This window comes from Heptranchias perlo, chromosome 6 (assembly GCF_035084215.1).
Source record: "Heptranchias perlo isolate sHepPer1 chromosome 6, sHepPer1.hap1, whole genome shotgun sequence".
In the NCBI taxonomy this organism is placed as follows: Eukaryota; Metazoa; Chordata; class Chondrichthyes; order Hexanchiformes; family Hexanchidae; genus Heptranchias; species Heptranchias perlo.
Window position 1 is genome coordinate 39,811,113 of NC_090330.1, and position 14,541 is coordinate 39,825,653.

The 14,541-nt window shown below is 43.0% G+C and overlaps 1 protein-coding gene across 4 annotated transcripts in view; it reads right to left on the bottom strand.

The window, feature by feature from the left end:
* The window catches only part of dync2h1 (dynein cytoplasmic 2 heavy chain 1), a 656,363-nt gene that overhangs the window by 298,030 nt on the left and 343,792 nt on the right, over nucleotides 1-14,541 (bottom strand). The window lies entirely within an intron of this gene.

Here is a 14,541-nt window from a genome sequence, read left to right on the forward strand (position 1 = left end):
CCAACCAATGAAGAACTTTAGACGTGTAGTCACTGTTGTAATGTAGGGAAACGTCGCAGCCAATTTGCACACAGCGAGGTCCCACAAACAGCAATGTGATAATGACCAGATAATCTATTTTAGTTATGGTGATTAAGGGATAAAATATTGGTCAGAGCATCAGAAGAAATCCCCTGCTCCTCTTCGAATAGTGCCATGGGATCTTTTACGTTCACCTCAGAGGCAGACCGTGCCTTGATTTAACATTTCATCTGTAAGGCAGCACCTCCGACAGTGCAGCATTCCCTCTGTACTGCACTAGAGTATCAGCATAGGTTATGTGCTCAAGTCTCTGGAGTAGGGCTTGACCTACAACCTTCTGACTTGGAGGTGATAATGTTACCACTGAGCCAAGGCTGACAAAAAATCCAGTCAGCTTCAAGCCAGAGTCATAACTTGAAGAGGGGAATAACAAACTCATTTTAGAATACAGTATTTAAATCAGTGTCAAAAATACACCGAGCCTAAATTAAGCTGAGTATTTCCTGTATCTAAACTTGGACTTGTTTTCTAGTTAATCAAACTGTCAGTTACTGAAGCTCAGTTCGGCAGCTACTAATATATTGAAATATACACAGAATTTTACTTTAAAATTATCCTGGTATACTTTCTTTGTATGTAGAAAAGGTGAAGCTATGCCAAACAATAAAGAAATATGAAAGCAAAAAAACGTAACTAATACAGAAATGAGAGAACAAATCATGAGATTGCTGCCATTTCTAACTGACCTAGTTGTGGTTTATTTTTTTTACTTTAAATCACATTTTCAACTCCAAGAAATGTAGCAAATTTATAATAAACTAGGTTTTTATATTTCAATGTGTCTGCTATATGTGGAAGTCGCTCATGATAATGATATTTGGTTTCGCAAAAGTTTGAACTGTATCAGACAAATTGACAGATTAGTAAAGGATCTTCAGAGTTAAGGACTCAAGTCAAGTAATATATTTAATAGGAATACATCTTTTCAAATAAGCTTTTCCTTGAACATATGAAGAAAAATGGACTTTATGATTGAGGTGACCTGGAGTCGTCCAGTATTACAACCCCATAGCTACAAATCTAGTGATATGATTTCACATATAGCAGTACAACGTAATTTTCAAAAAAAGCTCATTTTGTCTGAAAAGGATTGTTAAAGGTCATTATGCTTTCACTGAATTTTTTATGATCAATAGGATCAGTTATGAAAAATAACAGAATTGGCAAAATGTACTTGTGTAAAGTCAGACCTGTTTAACCTGAGTTTCATTAGTACATATGCCTAAAGATACATAACATTTTTGTTCATTATCAACCTAAACCACTGCACACTATGTTTGTATAGAGAGTTAATAATCGGCACAGTTTTACTTCCGAATCCAAATAGATAAAACTAATACTAAACAGAAGGTTTCCATTCTTTTTGACTGTTTAATATGAAAAGACAATTAACAGCTTTAATCTGCCAGGCTGACCCACTGCACACAATCACTCTTATGAATGCCAGCATTTAATTGCTGCTTAACAGTTTGCACTCAGTTGGTTGCACACAATCATTGTGATCTATTAAATCTTATTGGAGCTGAAGTGCTGGCCGCAGTTATTCTCGGGAAATGTTAAAACTGAAGTTTTAAGCTCAGTGGTATTACCTAATAATATTCTAAGAGAAAAACTAAATTATTCAACCTAAATGAACATAGCAGCATTTTTGTGCTATCATAATATACTGAAAAAGCTGAAGATTCTGACTGAACAATCATAGTATCATAGTATGGCACAGTGCAGAAAGAGGTCATTCGGCCCATCACGTCTGTGCTGGCTCCTTGAAAGAGCTATCCAATTAATCCCACTACCCTGCTCTTTCCACATAACCCTATAATTTTTTTCCTTTCAAGTATTTATCCAATTCCCTTTTGAAAGTTATTATTGAATCTGCTTCCACCACCCTTTCAGGCAGTGCATTCCAGATCATTGAATCACAATCGAGTTCAAGAATGAATTACCAGTTGTTTTGTTATCTTTATGCTATATTGATACAATGTATTAATATCTCATTAGTGTATTGATTATTTTTACTACAAAATCAGGTTTTCCCAATGCGTGTGGGTGCTCTCTCTCACCATTCCAGTATGGCAATGATATTTTCTTGACAAGTTATATGTCATCTCTATTAGATGGTTCAGCATCAACCTCACAAGGACACAGTCAAGGTTAAGAACCTCCCTTTTTCACTTTAGCTCCATGCAAGTCACTTCCAGCCATCATCAAAGGCAAAAATAGTAGGCTCCAGATTCCTTCAAGGGTTTTAAGAGATTTCCCATAATAAAAATGGGCATTCTCCTGTTTTTGTCAATAATTAAGGAATCACTATCAAAATCACACTCAGAAATGTCAACTTTCAAAGCTATACATTCTCACAATTTTGTTAGCAGGTCATTAATTAACCAAAGAAAAACAAGTATTCTCCTGGTTTTTTTGCTAAAAGAGGAAACTCTGCACTTCCCCAGGTGCCTTGAGTTTGTAAGACCAGGATCAGACAGACACACATGAACTGGCCATTTTACAATCTTCTGAACCAAACCTTCCAGAATACCTCAACTAGTGCTTGGGCTTAAAATCAATGGATCTTTGTGCTCCCATTTTAAAAGAAAATTGAGAAGAAAATGAGGGGAAATCACTTGTCAAGTCCGGTGAGGCACTTGTGACGCAGCACTTCTTCTGTGTGTTTGTATGGGATGTATGAGTGCTTCCAAGGGTGTCAGTTTTTAAAGTAGTCCAGTGCCATAAGTTGATGAAACATGAGGGGGAATTTTAACTCCCCCTGCCAGGCAGGTTAATTTCCTGCACCAATACTGCCCCGTGGCGATTTTAAAACTGCTGTTTCTTCAGGCAGCAGAGGCACTGGTCTGAATGTTGGCCTTTATCTCAAGAGGGCTGGAATACAAAGGGGTGGAAGTTACATTACAGCTGTACAGAGCTCTGGCTAGGCCCTATCTGGAGTACTGCATTCAGTTCTGGGCACCACACCTCAGGAAGGATATATTAGCCTTGGAGGGGGTGCTGCGCAGATTCACCAGAATGATACCGGGCTAAAAGGGTTAAATTATGAGGACAGGTTGCATAGACCAGGCTTGTATTCCCTTGAATATAGAAGATTAAGAGGTGATCTAATTGAGGTTTTTAAGATGATAAAAGGATTTGATAGGGGAGATAGAGAGAAACTATTTCCTCTGGTGGGAGAGTCCAGTATAAGGGGGCATAACCATAAAAATAGAGCTAGGCCGTTCAGAGGTGATGTCAGAAACCACTTCTACACACAAAGGGGAATAGCGGCGCAGAGAGTGAGGTCCCCCAACTCCAGGAAACTGGGAGAAGCAACATGGAGAGCAAGGTCTCCCAACTCCGGGAAACCGGGAGAAGCAACATGGAGAGCGAGGTCCCCCAACTCCGGGAAACCGGGAGAAGCAACATGGAGAGCGAGCTCCACCAACATTGGGAAACTGGGAGCAGTATGACGGTCACAGAAAGCGAACCACCAGCATAGGCCGAGGAGCCAGACCTGGTCGTGGATCTCACAGAAACACCACCCCACAAGACCCCACCGGCAAGCTCCGATCGCGGACACTCCTCCAAAGGAGGACAGGCCTCTTTCCTCAGCCCAAGGACCATGCACAGCACGCAAATGCAGAATCTGGACCAAGGGATGGAAACGGAGTTTAACGTAGAACCTGGATTGTTGACCTTAATGTTTGTCCCTTTTGGTTTTGAAAATGGCTGTAAAAATTGCATCAATTAAAGTGCATAGAATTAAATCGACTACGCAACGTGCTGCGACCCTGAACTACCAGTCCAGGGTCAAGGGGGACCTGTGGTTCTTTCCGGAGGGCAGGACCCGCACCTCAGCAAATACCGGCAGTGGTCACACATGTGGACCCAGGGGCGGTCGATCTGGTCGGGAGGCAATGATAGCTGTTCCTCGGGCCTGGGGAACCTGCTGCAAGGAGGTCAATTCACCATCATCAAGTTTAAGCAGGTAGTGGGGGGCTACCTGCTCGTAGCAGACGTTCTGTATAAGAATGCCCCACTCTGACTGATCAATGTATATGACCTGACGCTCAAGAGCGAGCGGCTGGAGGTCTTCCAGCATCTCCCGATGCTGCTGGCGACCTTCAAGACTGGTCGTTCTCACTGGAGACTTAACGGCTTCATTGAAGCAGCTGGACGATCCAGCAGGGTCGACGGAATACTGGACACCACATCCAAACTCCTGATGGAAACGGTGAAAGACTCAAAGATACACCTGGTCCAGGCCAGACAGGTCCATCCGTTCCAGGACAGGCTTCCTATTTGTGTTTCCAACACGCAAGGTCAGATCCACTGACATCCAGCCGGTGTTCTTCTCTGACCAGGAGGACCAAAAGGCAGGCAGGGGGATATCGAAGCTGAACGTTAGACTGTTGACCCCGGAGAACAAAGGAGGGATTGCACAGGTTGGAGATCCGTGAAACCCCTCTTTGACTCCATGGTGCACTGGTGGGAAGCGATCAAGACCAACATCAGTAGGTTCTTCATCCACAAGGGTGTTCAGCAGGCGAGAAAGAGACAGAGGGAATTGTCACAGCTCCAGAAAAGCATGCAGGATCTGTTTCAGCTGCAGTCGATGAGGGTCGGTGTTGGGGAGGAACTCAGAGGTTAAGGGCCAGCAAGCCTAGCTCTTCACCTCCGAGGCTTCAAAGATCATCTTCCGGTCCAGAGTGCACTCCATGGAACAGGACGAGAAGTGCTCCTGCTTCTTCTTCCAGAAGCTGCACAGACAGACCTCTGTGATCAGCAACCAGGAGGAAGAAGATGGCTTGGTGACGTCTTCGCAGGCCGACACACTGAGGATCAGCAAGTCCTTTTATGCCGGGCTATATGACGCAAAGCCCACAGTCAGCACGGCCTCCCAGTCCTTCCTGTCCTTTATTACAGAAGTCTTCGATGACAGCAAGCAGAGAGCATGGATCAGCTGCTGACTTTGGACGAACTGATAAAGGCCGTCCGGTCCTTCGAGAAGAGTAGAACTCCCGGAAGCAATGCCTTACCGGTTGAGTTGTATTCGGCCCTGTGGGACTGGATAGGCCCAGACCCACTGGAAATGTACGAGGGTATGCTTGTCATAGTCCATGAGGAAAGGCATTATCACCCTCATCTGCAAGCGGAATGGGGAGCGGGAGGAAATCAGAATCTGGCGAGCCATTTCCTTGCTAAATGTCGACTACAAGATTCTGTCTAAGATCATCGCCAACAGGCTCAAGTCTGCTCTGGAGCTGGTGATCCACCCCAATCAGACCTGTGCTGTACAAGGCAGGAAGATCTCTGATCCCATGCGCTACTCAGGGATACGTTCGCCTTCGTGCAGCACAGTGGGGTGAACACCTGCCTTATCAGCTTGGACTAAGAGAAGGCCTTCGACAGAATATCCCACATGTACATGATGGATGTGCTCGCAAAATGGGGTTTGGGGAGGGAATCAGTGATTGGATTCGACTCCTCTACTCGAACATCCGTAACGCAGTCCTAATCAACGGGTGGGAGTCGGAGAGCTTTCCGATCAGATCTGGAGTTAAGCAGGGTTGTCCTTTCTCTGCGGTCTTGTACTTGTGTTGTATCGAGCCGTTTGCCTCGTCCATCAGGAAGGACGCAGGTATCGGGGTGGGGGGGGGTGCGATTCCAGGCAGCAGAGGCTCTTAGGTTAGGGCTTCCCTGTACATGGACCACGTCACGGTCTTTTGCTCTGATCAGCGGTCGGTCCACAGACTAATGGGCAGCTGCCCTCAGGGGCCAGAGTGAACTGCAGCAAGAGCGAGGCCATGTTCTTTGGCAGGTGGGAGACCCGATCCTTTGTCCCCTTCACCGTCAAGTCCAACTACCTGAAGATGCTGGGGATCTGGTTCAGGGGGCCCCAGGCCTGCACCAAGCACTGGGAGGAATGGGTCACCAAGGCCAAGTAGAAATTTGGGAGGCACTCCCTCACCATGGCCAGCAGGAACCCGGTGAAAAGGTGTGAGGTGCTCGCGGTGTTGCTCTACGTGGCCCAGGTCTGGCCCATTCCCCATCGGTCCACCGTCACAGTCACCTGAGCCATCTTCCACTTTGTCTGGAGGTCCACAGTAGAACGTGTCTGCAGGGACGCCATGTACAAGCCCTCAGAAAAAGATGGGGGAGTGGGAAGAGAAAGGTGTCCCCAATGCTGCCCTGATCCTGATGACCACTTTTGTGTGTGGCTGCCTCAGGATGTGTGTACAGCCCTGGTATGCAAACACCAAGTGTCACAATGTGCATGCAGCAAGTTGTAATGATTTGGAATGCAATGCCAGAAAGGTTGGTGGAAGCAGATTCAATAGTAACTTTGAAAAGGGAATTGAATAAATACTTGAAGGAAAAGAATTTACAAGGCTATGGGGCAAGAGCAGAGGAATGGGACTAATGGGATAGCCCTTTCAAAGAGCCGGCACAGGCATGTGGGCCAAATGGCCTCCTCCTATGCCGTACCTACTATGATATTATGATTGCTACCTTTGAGGAACGGCTCTTTAACTTCCTCCCTAGCCCCTGAAACTCTGTCCATGGGACCTCAACCCTTTTCCTACTTTTGTCATTGGATCCAACATGGACCACGATATCTGGCTGTTAACTGCCACTGACTTGCAGTTTTTTAAAGTAAGAAAACTAGGTTAAATTTCAGTTTGATAAAAACACACTTTCTGTTCTACTCACCCACTACTTACCATTGACTTCCCACTCTCACCAAATTCCCATTGTCACTCTGTTCAGCAAGCCACTCCATTTAGCAGATTCACCCAACTCTCACCATGCTCTGTGCTTAAACCAGTGGTCCAATATAACTTGTTGGACATTTCTAATGTCTTTACTATCAGTTTGTACCTTTATGCAGCTGTAAATTGCCCATTGTTTTATTTACATCAACAGTTTGCTACACTATTTACAGTCCCTTTCTATATCAGTGAACTAGATTGAAATGATAGTTAATTCAATGTTCAGTATAATTTGGGTCAGGCAGCAACATTCTGGAATATAAACCTATTCTTTACAGACACCATCAAAATCTAACCCTTCAAAACTGTTCACCTCAACTCTTCTGTGCTTCCAATTGCCTTCCCACTTCTAACCTAATTTTCCTCTCCAAGGTCCTCGAATGTTTTGTGGTAACCCAATTCCATGCCTATCTCTCCCAGCTTCCTTCTTTAAATCCTACAACCTAATTTCCACCCTGTTCACTGTACCAAAACAGCCATAATTAAAGTCACTAATGATATCCTCAGTGACTATGAGAATCCCTACGTGGTCAGTTTTCGGTAAAATATTAAGATGCCTACGTGGCAAAGAAGCAGAATGCAAAATGATTAGAAAGGGTTAATTAGTTAGTAACTGAGATTGGTACAGGTGGCCTGGCCCTCCTGCTGGGCCATATGTTTGCGTAGTCAGCAGGTTTGCATGGTCTTAGCAATGTAGAGTCTTTGATGTGATTCAAGGACTGGTCTGAATGTCTCCATGTTTATGGCAGATCAATATAGGTAACGAGCTTAGCCAAAGTTGAAAGACATTCCAGGTTGGGAGATAAGGAACAGAAGGGACAGGGAAGAACATTCCAAGTTGGAAGGTGAGGAAGTATCCCCTTTGATGTCTAACAGCAACATGATCAGCACATGGACGATTTATGATTGGCCGGAAATAGTGTAACCTCGCATGGCAACCTATGCCCGGCTTATGATTGGTGTTGACCCTCGTTAAGTATGTTCCAACCCTATTGATTTGTATAAAAACGTGTGGATTTCTGTATGTTTTTGTTCTTGCTCTGCCAGCATAGAGGGACTCTATCAGGAGTCCAAATCAATGCTGCAGACTAAGAACCCTGCTATTAAAGTTGTGATGAACTTTAAAATGTACTCGACTTCAGATTTTACTGAACCAGACTGAGGGGAAAGAATCCGGATCGTCATTTGGTGGCAGCGGTGGGATCTTAACGGTCGTTCACCGAGAGTTCGTGGAGTAAAAGGCGGATTGTCTCAGACACGGAGGAAGGAAATGGCGCCCCGATGTAAGTAGTCTTAATTTACTACGTCGGTTTTCCTCCAATCCGTCAGTCTGACGACGAATCGTCCAATCGCTAACACTCGTGTGGCGTCCTTACAAGATTCAGGTCAGTCTGGCGAATACACAGAAATAGCAGGAAGAGGTCAGTGGTCGAATATCACTGAGGGAATAACGTGTAAGCGGTAGGTCAGTGGTTAATATCACTGAGGGTAGTCAGGGTTTAAGTTCCTGGTGATTGGATATAAACAGGAACTATTGATAAAACTTAGATGCCGCAAAAAAGGCTCAGGAATTAATGTGGAAAAATAACAGAGGTACCACAGCCAAAGAACTAATTGCTTTATGGAGACAGTACTGTAAAAAAAAATGGATAGAATTAAGTGACTAGACAAATGTTTAAAAGACAGAGACCCGAAAAAGAAAGGTTTTGTTGTTTAAGTGTACTGTCCCTTTAAAAAGCCTGTCTTGATCAGTGTTTTTTTTGTCGGTGTTGTGGGCCACGCCCCCTTCTTACTGTGTCTTGTGTGTTTTCTTCCTTTGTGTAATGTATCTGTCTTGTCGTGTGTTTAATTCTGATACTGCCGAATTAAAATTGGAGTTATTGAGGTTAAGTGACCTATTAAATTCTGGTTCTTATAAAGTGTGGGCATGTTAAATTCCAGACATGGGATCTTCAAAAAATTGGCATTTTGAATGTTTATTTTGTGATTGGCTGTGGTTTAAAAAGAGGTTAAAAATTAATGGGATACATTAAAAAAACTATCAGGATCATTGTGATAGGAAAAGTCGGAAAGCTGGAACAGCTCGGAGCGTTGATTATAATCATACCCACTAAAATTATGTGAAAAAATAGTGTGCAAAAATATAGTATAAAGCAATCCACAAATGTGAGAAGTAAAAAAATCAGTCAAACCTGTGTGAAGTGAAATTTTGAAGGTGGGAACTTAATCTCAAAAGGGAGAAGGATCAAGTTACTCCTACCACAAGAGCAAGTTAATATTAACCCCTTCCATCCCAAGAAGCCAGACTGTCATGCCAAGACCAGTTCAAACAGATAGAAATGACCCAGTCGGTTGAGAACTGTCTGAGGCTTGCCCAGAACACAGGTGAACATGAGGTAATAATTGGTATAGGTTATATTAGTAAAATTGTCCCGATCACTCGGAAATGCCAAAGGCTACAATTGACTGAGATATAAGTTTTCACGCTACAGTGAAAAATTGATTAGAAAGGAATGTAAAACAAATCATATGAAAAGGAAGCATAGGTTAGACAATTGGAAGTCCATTACTTGAGCTATGTACTGACACAGGGTACTAAACGCCTATCAGTTTTACCCTGCCACAGTATGATAAGGAAGTTTTGACAAGTTCTGGGGCTATTCAATTTTATTTGAAATTAATAGTAGAATACAAGATCTGACCAAAGAGGGGAGACCTTCCCTGACAAATTATATAACTTGCATTGAGAATGCTAAGAAAACTCAACAATTAGATCAACACCTCCTAACTCAAGTGTTAAAACAAAGAGCGACATGGAATGGAGGTGGACATCGTAAAAAGAGATAGGCAAATATGGAGACGTAAAGATCTGTGATAAGTGATATAGCAACTGCCTTTGCCCCTGTTGTTAACACCATTGATTTGACAACATTAGATCAAAAGGTCAGAGATTTAGGGTCTCGCATTAAAGATATATTAAAAGATAAATGAAAATACAGATAAGGAATTGTCTGAGGATCAAATGCTGACCATATATTTGCAAAGGATAGCTACAGTGCTAGAAACACATGCCCAAACCATTAATAAATTAATAAAAGAGGAATATAACGTATCTTAGCAGGCGGCTGCTAATGATATCTGCTTAATGTGGTTACATCTTGAAAACACAGAGATTAGGACTTGGAGTTAGAAATTCCAGTCTGCAGCCCTGCGTACATCTGTATGTGGGAGAGACAGTGTTTATTTCAGACAGGCTGCGTGCTTCAGAGAGAGAGCAAGAGTGGGACTAGGCAATTTCTCTCTCCTGTTTTGTTTTCTAAATTTGTTTCGGGTATAGGGATTATTCCTTTGGATAAATAAATAATAAATGAAGATTTGACAAATTAATCACTTGGGCTCTAAAGAAGAGCCGCAATGGATTTTCTGTGTTTCTTTTAAAACAGGTGACCCTGGGGTTTTTTTTGGGACCACGTGAGTGTTGATGGTGGAGGATTACCAAGAGTAGTTACAAAGTTACGGTGCAACCTTTGCTGGAGAAATTTGGTGCAGGAAACGATCCAGTGGTGTTAAAGATTTAAGACTTTAGCTGCAGACATCAGCGGATACCAAATGTCACAGCGTGGTGATATCAACCTGATTCTCTTCTTTTGAAAACATTTTGATTTGTTTTGTTTTAACCTATTTGTTGTCTTCCGAGACAGAATGCTCGAGGTGGGGAGATATGGGAATTTCTCTAAAGTCATTGAATTGGGCATGATAAAAAAATCAATCTGGCATAAATATACAATCTAGTGGAAGTCAGGAAAGTGTAGTTGAGAATAGTAAATTGATAGCTTTCTCGTGGAGATATTTGTGTCCTTGCCTATAATGAATAATGAGAAAACTACACTCAATAGCCTGGCCACTACCCTGACATCGGGACCATTCAGGGGGAGATAAGCACTCTAGATACCCCTGATCTTTTTGATAAGATAACCTGAAAACCTAAGAATGGCTACAGTGGACATAAAAGATACAAATGTATGTTGCCATCATCTGAAACGGAGACCAGGATGAAGAACATGATTACAAAGGCCTATGGCCTGGTGAGCTAATGCAACCACTCTTTAAACAAACCAGTTGCTTTTACAGGACTGAATCCTACAGGACATATGATGTGTGCCATGGAAAATGTTCGGAAATACCATGAGGAAGAAGAGACTGGCCAGCAGAAAGTTAATATCCAAGAACACAAAGCTCATTCCTATGAGATGCTGCTAGTATGCGGAGATACATGAAGAAGATACAGTGAAGAATGAGTCTCAGACAGGCTCAGTTACTTGACAACAGCACAACAGGAAAATGGTTAATGTGGTCCAGGCGAGTGAGAAATCCTTTTAAACAAGGCACTGACACATGGTCCATAGAGAAACCAACTAATTAATGAAACAGTCAGGAAACACTGGTATCAATCAAAAGGACTGAAATTAAAGTAAAGAGGGACACAGTAATTTGGATTTCCAAAATTCAGGGTTAGGTTCCCATCAGTTAACAATAAAATTGGGAGAAACAATATTTAGAAGATATCCGCACGATGGATACAAAATTACAAGATTATGAGGGGCCCAGATAGAGTAGACAGGAAGTACCTGTTTCCCCTAGCAGAGGGTTCAAGAACTCGAGGACATAGATTTAAGCTGATTGGCTGGAACAAAATTAAAGGGATGTGTTACTAGACATGCTGTCACTGTGTGTCCACATAGTGTTGGACACAGCCAGAAGCACAGTGTGGGTTTAATAATACCGGTACCAATCGGGATATTAACTGTACCATGGAGGCCCTAGCGGCGGATCTAAAACCCACTTAAGTGGTATATGCCGGAGAGGGCGAATACTGTGTTACAACTAATTTGAAAACGTTTAAATATGCCAATCTAACTTGTGATATTTTAAGTCCAGAATTCTACTCCATTTCTGAAGTTCTGGTTCGGATTGGACCCGAGGAACTGGTAGAGATACACCGGCATAACCTCACCACCTTACAAGTTTCTGAGAATGTCAGAAAGGACTTAAAAGAATATCAGGACACATTTGGGTATCTGACACCCCTGTTGCCTAAATACTTGAAAGCATTGCGAATGGAGATACACCTCTCCCAGAAGGTTTATTATAACCTACAACAGGACAATAACAACATTAAGCATGACATTGACCAAATTAAAGTCATCACCTGGTGAAATGACCTCTGGAATTTGGGACTGAATATACAGATCCATCCTTGGATTAGATTAATTTCATATGTATTAGTCGTAGTGCAGTTTGTTGTAATGTGCTTCTTGATTTTCATTGCATGTAATAAATGTAAGCAGAGGATGAAGGGTTTGGCAAAGATAGTAAAACAGAGCCTGGGTGAGAATGTCCCCATTGTCTCTGTGGTTTCAACTAAGAAAACATCTTAATGGTACCGGGAGTAGCACCCGCTGGGGTAAGGTGCATGTAAAAGGGAAGACAATTATAGTTTGATAGGATTATCAGATGCTCTGCCTCTCTTCCACCCGGACTGGTGGCCAACACGAAGGGAACCTGGTTAAGATGAGGTACAGCATCTAACGGGATATTGTAGGGAGAATTTGGATTAAGGGATATAATGGGGAGGGCACCAATTCACAGGTGTAAAATGGTCTGAAAGGTACCATTCAGTCTAGTTAGGCTGGAAACAAAATATAAAGCACCATAGGATATTTGACTATGTTAGCCTTTTCAAATTAACATGAATAGGTTTAGCTGACCAAGGACATTCGCAGCTTACTGGAGAGATGTTTGGAAGGAGTCTGTTCCTGAGAACAGTTAAGAGTACAAAGGCGTATTGATGAAACATGTCTGTGTTCTATTGGGACTTGTCTAGTTCAAGGGCTAGTCATATTCATTGTTATAATTCTTATAGTTTATTGCTTACTTAAATGTTGCTGCGCTGCAGAACCTGCAGAACCAGTGAGCACCGTAATAATTGGTTATCATTAAATGATTAAAGGGGGGAATGAGAATCCCTACGTGGTCAGTTTTCGGTAAAATATTAAGATGCCTACGTGGCAAAGAAGCAGAATGCAAAATGATTAGAAAGGGTTAATTAGTTAGTAACTGAGATTGGTACAGGTGGCCTGGCCCTCCTGCTGGGCCATATGTTTGCGTAGTCAGCAGGTTTGCATGGTCTTAGCAATGTAGAGTCTTTGATGTGATTCAAGGACTGGTCTGAATGTCTCCATGTTTATGGCAGATCAATATAGGTAACGAGCTTAGCCAAAGTTGAAAGACATTCCAGGTTGGGAGATAAGGAACAGAAGGGACAGGGAAGAACATTCCAAGTTGGAAGGTGAGGAAGTATCCCCTTTGATGTCTAACAGCAACATGATCAGCACATGGACGATTTATGATTGGCCGGAAATAGTGTAACCTCGCATGGCAACCTATGCCCGGCTTATGATTGGTGTTGACCCTCGTTAAGTATGTTCCAACCCTATTGATTTGTATAAAAACGTGTGGATTTCTGTATGTTTTTGTTCTTGCTCTGCCAGCATAGAGGGACTCTATCAGGAGTCCAAATCAATGCTGCAGACTAAGAACCCTGCTATTAAAGCTGTGATGAACTTTAAAATGTACTCGACTTCAGATTTTACTGAACCAGACTGAGGGGAAAGAATCCGGATCGTCAACTATAAGCACAGTGCATTGTACCTATGTGTCATCGACCTTTTTGCCGTGCTCAACACAATCGCTCCATTCTCCCCCACTGTCTCTCATCTGTGCTTCGCTTTTGAGGAATTACCCTTTACTGGTTCCACTCCTGCTTGTCCTAACAGAATTAGCGTATGTCTATTAATGACTTTTCCTGCAGCCCCCAGTCAGCTCTGGGAAATCCTAAGATTCCCTCCTCAACTCCCACCTATTCCTCATTTACGTGTTGTCCGTTGAAAATGCCATCCGTAAACAATGATTCAGTTTCCATAAGTATTCTGATGTAATCATCACTCTTAATTCCACAACCACCTCCACATTGTCAGATTGCCTATCTAATAGCGGCATAGTTGAGCTAGACTGTCCTCCAGCTGAAGGTTGGGAAAACCAAGGTCATGCTATTCAGCAGCCACCAAAAATATCGGTACCCTTGCTTCTGACTCTAACCCCCCTCACTCAGGTTGAATAGACCCAGTGGAACTTCTGTGTCCTGTTCGACTCTCAGTTGAACTTAAAACCCCATATCCAATGCATCACCAAGACAGCATATCTCCTCTTTTGCAACATTGCATGCCTTCACAACTCTCACCCTCCACTGCTGAAACCATTATCCATACTTTCATTACCTCAGGAATTGACTTCTCAAATGCCATCTGGCTAGCGTTGTAAACTTCTCCCTATACAAATTCAACGGCGTTACCATCGCCGAATCCCACATCATCAACATCCTGGGGGTCACCATTGACCAGAAACTTAACTGGACCAGCCATATAAATACTGTGGCTACAAGAGCAGGTCAAAGGCTGGGTATTCTGCGGCGAGTGACTCACCTGACTCCCCAAAGCCTTTCCACCATCTACAAGGCACAAGTCAGGATTGGGATGGAATACTCTCCACTTGCCTGGATGAGTGCAGCTCCAACAACACTCAAGAAGCTCGACACCATCCAGGACAAAGCAGCTCGCTTGACTGGCACCCCATCCACCACCCC